Genomic DNA, 6,486 nt, shown 5'->3' with positions numbered 1-6,486 from the left:
GCGGAGCGGCGCAGCGCTCGCCCTCGCCTCGCCCGGCGGCCCCGCGCGCGGGGGGCGGGGTCACGTGACGCTCTGTTTACATCCTCTCAGCTGTCGGGCCCCGCCTCCCCCGTCCCGTCCCGTCCCGTCCCGTCCCGTCCCTCGCACCGGCCCCGGCCGCCGAACCGACCCGCGCAGCCCCGACCCGCGGCCGCCCGGCGCAGCCCTCCGCTCGCTCAGCCGTTTGCCCGCGGCCTGCCGGAGCGCTCTCCTGCCTGCAGTTCTCGCCGCCCCCCCTCCCCTCCCCCCCCAGGCGGGTCTCGCCGGTGCCGCCCAGCGCAGGGTCCGGGGCCCGCTGCGGAACGGGTGAGTGTCCCGCACTGTGCGGGGGCTGGGCACAGCTGCGCTCCGGCCGCGCTGCGCGGCGCGGAGGCCCCGTCGGGTAGCCAGGACGGTGGGTTGCGGCGGGGGAGGGGAGAATGCGGCCCTCCGGCCCCTGCTATCCGGCCCCTGCCCTTCTCTGGCTCCCCGGGTGCTCCGCTCCCCATTGTCCGCGGGCCGAGGATGAGGGGGTGAGGGGGAGGCTGTTGTTTTCGCGCAGCCGGGACAGGGCGAGGGCTCGCCCTGCGGAGGGACGGGACGGGCTCTGTGCGTACGCCCTCGGCAACCCTTTCTCCTCCTTCTCCTCTGCCCGACCCTTGCCACCCCTCGCGCCGTCTGCGTAATGAATAATCTCTGGCCCAAAACGGATTGGGAGGAGGAGAGGTGGCTGGTGTAGCTGCCGTGGGCCTGGCAGCTGTGAGAGGACGGGGACAAGAGAGAAGGTTCCAGCCTCGCCATCCAGGCGGGGGGTGGTGGCACAGGCAAGGTGAGGGCAGCGCTTGTCCCCCGCTGCGGCTCAGCGCCTTGCCTCCCCCTGTGACGGCTCTGCGTTTGCTTTTTGCCTTTGAGGAAATGCGGTGAGAAGGGAAGCCTGCGGTTTTGGGGATTTCTTTGCGTTTAGTTTGTTTGGTTTTGTTGGGTTTTTTTCACTGTCGAGTCGTTGCAACCTCAGAGGCTTTGTGGGGGCTGCGTCTTCCAGGCCGAGGCATCGTGCGTGAGACAACATTTTGTTTTTCGAGCAAAACCTGTGGGCTAATGAAAGGTATTTCTCCTTTTGGGAGTGGAGGAGGTGGTGCGGCTGCAGCAGGCGGAAGATAGTTTGTTGACATAAATAAAGTGTGTGGAATGCGCGATAACTCCGCTTCTCTCCCGCAAACCAAGGTGAGTCGGTCGGTGAGCATTCCTGGCGGCAGCTGCGGGAGGAAAAGGAGAAAGCTACCTCTGCCCCCCGCTTTGCCATAAACGCACATTTTGTCTCTGTTTATATTGTGGTCTCTGTTTTGGCTGGGAGAAGAGTAAGGGGAGGAGCAGGAACTGGCTCCGGGGCTGCCACCTCCTCCCGTCTGTTTTCTTTGTTGTTATCAGTTCGAGGAGGCGTCCTGAGGTCACGTCTGTGCTGAGCTGCGGTCTGCGGTGTTAATAGGATTCCTCTTGGGCCCGAAACGTCGGGCTGCCTTCTGCAGTGCGTGCGCGGGTCTCGTCTGCCCTCCGTGCGCCCTCCTCCCCCTGCCTCGGCAGTTGTCAGCGGCTCGCTCTGAAGTTGCAGGAAGGGGAAGGGGGGGCGGAGGGAGAAGGAATCTTGGCATTTATTTGATACTCGGTCAGCAGCCTGGGCCTCCTTTGTGCAGCTCTGTCATAAAAAAAAAAAAAAAAAAAGCAACCCAGAAAACCAAACAAAGCCAAAAAAAACGACACCAAAAAACAACAACAAAAATGGAAACAAGCGTCTAAGGTGGAAGGGTGAAAGGGGTGTGTGTTTGAAAACAAATTCTTTATGAAAGTACTAAACTGCTCTAGTATGTGGAAAATGCTTGTGTCCTTGCAGTACTTGCCAGTGCCAACATAGTGTTCTCCTAGGGGGTATTTTTTTTTACTCTTGTCAAGTAATAAGTCAAGCACAGTTGAACTGCAGGCTTCAGCAAGAATGTAAGGTTTCTTCTTAAAAAGAGCATCAAATGTTGAGACACAAAATATACCCAGAATAAGGCTAGTCAGCACTTCAGCAAATTAATGAAGGTACACAATTCCTCTTGACCATATGATTTCTGTGTTACAGAGAATGCTTTTCTAGATGCAAGGCACAAAAAGTTCAGTGCTTAAAGTTAGTAGATTACAACGATGTGTGGTAAGAATGTCTTTATAACCTTATTCCTTTCTATTTGCAAATGAATTATTATTTGTGATATGCTTTTTCCCCCCCAACAGGACCATTGCCTTACTCAGGCAAACCATCTCTGGAAGGAATCAGGCTTGGATAAATGGGTCTGTCTTCTGCAGAACTGCCTGATTTGTTGGGAAAGTTTGAAAAGTGTTTTGGATGTGTATGTGGAAAAAATGAGTGACAAATCGATTGGTATTTTAACTGACTTTGGATGAATAAATACAATGATAGGAATGTTAGAAGTATGTGAGTGAGGTCAGAGAGCCACAGTGAGGGCTTTGGAGATGGACATTTAGCCAGATGTTCTGTGCAACAGTCAGTGTCCCTCAGAAATGCTAGAAAATACAATTGGATGTTGCTGGGAGGTCTGCAGTGGGGAGAATATAATGAAATTGCAGAAACAGGAAAAAGTATGTAATACTGGACAGTCCTGGATGGCCAGGTTTTATCACTGTGTCTGTGCAGGGTTAGGTTCCTTCCTGTATCATCCCTGATCTTCACTCCAGAATTCTTGTTAAAATCTTCCTGCCTCTCTAACTGGCCTTCTTTCTGGATTTTCTTAATCTAATCTGTGTCATGACTTGCTTTAGATATGTGACTGGCCAGTTTCAGTTTGCAGTATTCTATTGATAAATTATGAAATCTTGCCATTTTTATTATCATAATCTTGGCAGTTTGGTGGTTTTTATAGTTTAGTCTTCTGTTTGCCTGTCAGTGACTGCCCCAACCTGCAGCTCCTTTTGAAGAGGCTTCTGCCTAATAGATTTATAGGACCTCAGTGTCAGGCATGTATTGGTAGTTTTCCATGCCTGTGGTGGACTGTACCAGAGCAGTCACTTGGCTGTGTTTCTGTAAACCTGAAGTGTTTTGAGATGGAAATGTCTATTCTGAAGCTAAAGTAAGCTTCTTAGGCATGATACCAGTGCAGGTATAAGTCTTAAGGCAAACTTAAAAGACATTAGCACAAATGTCTTTTAATGCTAAAAGACATTAGCACAAAATTCCTACTGCAAGACATTGTAGTGCACTGTTCATGTTTTTTCCCCTCAGAACTAGGCAATAAAATTTCCCCATGCAGTGTCTCAGAAAGGTTTAGGTCAGGTGTTTCAAAAGTTCCCCAGAATAAATACATTAAAAGCAATTCTGAAGTACTGAGCATTGTGGTAATGCTCATGCCAGTCTTAGGTGCATGGAGAGAAACACCTGAGAATATAATAATTTTTTTTTCTGGATGAGAGGTGTCTTTACATGTACCTGTTCTTGAAATTTCCTGCTTTGTTCCAATTTTCAGCAGGAATGTCACAGAGATCTGCTATTCTACCCTTTTGAACTGAAAGTGATGTTCTGTAGCTGATGATTAATTAGCTCTCTGTGTAAGAAAAGTGCCTTGAAGTCTCCAGCACTTGGCACTCTTGAATGCAGACATCGTTTATATAATCTCATTTATTTTTCCTACTTAGAATGTAAACTACTCAAAGCAGAAGTGAGTAGAATGTAGATGCAATTATGTTTTGCAAATGAATAATCAGGTATGTGACTGGCCTAAAGCACTCCAGGAATCTTCCAGTAGGGTCAGAAATTGATCTGCATGCTTCATCCTCTCCAAAAAGTGTGGATTTTTTGGATGGAGAGCTCTTTGAATTTATCTGCTCTGCAGAACTGTGTTCACACTGTTCTGCTTCATCATTTATGGAGTTATAGGGACTGAATTGCGGTAGTTATATCGAATATTATGGGTATAATTACATGAGAGCATCAGGAAATAACTACGGTGCCCCAATTCCTTTGGGACTTATTTGTGTGCCCTGGATGTTAATGAAAGCCTTCAGGCCTCCTTCATGCAAGCACTTGAAGCAGTTTCTTCTGCTGTGTTGCTTAAGAAATTTGGGCTGGACTTACTGGTCCTTGAAAAAAAGATAGAATTTATAGCAGCTCAGGATGCTGAATATAATACTTTGTAGAACTGAAAAGATAGCTGGCTGGAATTCAGAAGAGGGCTGTTGGTTTTCTGTTGCTTTTTTCCTGGTATGTCATGCCTACTTCAGGTTTCAGAGGAAGTATTGCAAAGTTGGCAGTGATGTTAACTTCAAGGAGCTTTGAATACTGATGGAGTTATGTATGTTGATTCTTGCTGAATCTACTTCTGATCAGAAGCTTATTGGAAATGTTGAAAGTGAGAAGTAAACTGCTAAAAAAAGCAAAAATGTCCTTATAAATGGCAGTTAGTCCAAAGAAAATTATTTTTGGAAAGAAGAAAAGGATTTGAACCTATAGGGTTGGAAACAGGTATGGAGAACAACTGCAGGGTCTTAATTACACATTGTGACTACAATTGGTATGTGACATATTTCTCAAGTAATTTTATCAGTCCCTTAAATTGCAGCACAAAAGTATAATTGTCCTTTATTGTGAGGAAAAGACACTGGATTAGAGGTCATTACAGAACACTTAAAATAAGGAAAGAAAGACCAACTCCACAGCCCTAAAAGAGATTAGGTGTGACATTGGGAGTCATGGGAACTCACAAGCTACAGGTTCTGGTGCATTCTCATATGGTGAAATTCTTGAGTGGGGAATTACTGTGGAACTTCTCTTCTTAGAGGGGCTGTCTTGGGTCAGAAAAGTACTTGGAGCCTGCTGCTTAGAAAATTGATTTAATGAAGGCTAGTTTTGGAGCTCTGGCTTTGTTTTGTTTAGTGAAGAAAAGCTGTAAAGTTCTTGCTTTTACAAGTGCAGAGTATTGAGCTCTATGAGTTGCATGCAATTGGAGGTTTAAGATATTGTGAGTGTTGTTAAGGTGGCATAACAGGTGATGTTTGGAATGCTTCTCAAGTATTTTACTTGATTTTCTCAAAGTAGTATTTGCTCAGCATACAGTTGCAAAAGAGTTGTATTTGCTGTGTTTCTAGGGTGTAAAAGAGTACAGTTGGAATTGATGTTGAAAAACTTCTTTGTGGAAACAATTTAGAATTTGTCAACAGAATCTTAAAATCAGGTTTAAAAGGTGACAGGCTTTCATCAAGTGGTTTGATAGCAACATGAGATGTTTTTAATCCTGAACAAAAGATATTTATATGGAGGTGCTGCAGAGCATCAGAGTTGTCAGCATGGAGCTGTTAGATATGAGAGGATTTACTGAAGGACTGCATTATTTGAAGTATTAAAACAAAAAAAAAATTATGGCAGACATAATAAATCTGAATTAGAGGTAGCTCAGCAGTTAGAGAAGAGGGCCCTTGTCTTGTTTGATGACGTGTGCTTTACTGGAGTTGTTGGTGTATGTTCAGAGACATACATGCACAGAAAACATGTGGACAACCAATCAATTCTGCAGCAGTGTAGATAGAGACTGTAAAGAGATCTCTGTTCTGAATGTTTTTAGAACCTGGTGATGACAGACTGGTTACAAGTAGTGTACACGTTTGCCCTTCTGGTCTCTTTTGACCAGTAATGCCTTTTATCTGGTTGCTTTTCCAGTCCCACCTGTTAGATTCCTTTCAAAGCAGTCTTAAGTGACACAGAAAGAGCAGCTCCTCTGACTTAGTTGCAGAGAAGCAAAGACAGGATGTGGGCAGGAGAGTTTTCTGTTTTGTTGTTTAGCACTAATTGTTGCTGTAGCACCGGTCAAGTGGTCAATAGTTAACATAAGCACCTAAAATAGCACTAGAGGTCTGTGTTTGAGCACTCAAGTCACATCACAAATACCAGAAGCTTGCTGTTTTTATTGCAAAACCTTTTCTTTGCATGATTTCTAAATAGACAAGTCTTACTAAAGCTGTCAGTAATCATAATTATTTCTTCCTTTTTTTAACAATTGGCTTCTTAAAATCTTAAGTGATAAATGCATATATCTAATGGCAAATTAAGCAATCTTGAAAACTATTTTCAGGATGAATAGTGACAACTTTGTAATACTGGATAATGTTCCTCCAGGAGGCATCTGTCACTGGGAAGATTTTTTTTTTCAGCTGATGTCTACAAATGTCATTTTAGATTCAGTGGTAAGAGTTAGAGTCAAATCAGAGTTGTTCTAAAATACTAGTTGTTTAAGACGTAGTGAAAGGTAGTATGCAGTAATATTGTAAACACAAAATGAATGTAAGTATTAAAAACTGTATTGGTACTATTCTTCAAGTAAAACAAATGTAGTTTGTTATGAGTTGTCTTCAAGAGTGAGAGTGAACTAGATTTCAAAGAAATCATCTCAGAGGTGACATGTCCTAATTATTTGTTCATATTTTAAA

At 44.8% G+C, this 6,486-nt stretch overlaps 1 protein-coding gene across 11 annotated transcripts in view; it reads left to right on the top strand.

The window, feature by feature from the left end:
• The first annotated feature begins 203 nt into the window (after positions 1-203).
• Positions 204-6,486, top strand: part of PCMTD1 (protein-L-isoaspartate (D-aspartate) O-methyltransferase domain containing 1) — a 40,550-nt gene continuing 34,267 nt past the window's right edge. For 2 of the 11 annotated variants that reach the window (XM_021555712.3, XM_085573804.1), the window contains exon 1: positions 204-345. The gene's annotated coding sequence lies outside the window, so the exon portion shown is untranslated. The other 9 variants (XM_021555715.4, XM_085573807.1, XM_085573811.1 and 6 more) reach the window with 7 other exon arrangements.

The sequence above is a fragment of the Lonchura striata genome, chromosome 2, assembly GCF_050655825.1.
Source record: "Lonchura striata isolate lonStrDom1 chromosome 2, ASM5065582v1, whole genome shotgun sequence".
Taxonomy (NCBI): Eukaryota; Metazoa; Chordata; class Aves; order Passeriformes; family Estrildidae; genus Lonchura; species Lonchura striata.
Note: the sequence above shows the minus strand (reverse complement) of the source record. Positions and strands in the feature narration are given on the sequence as shown.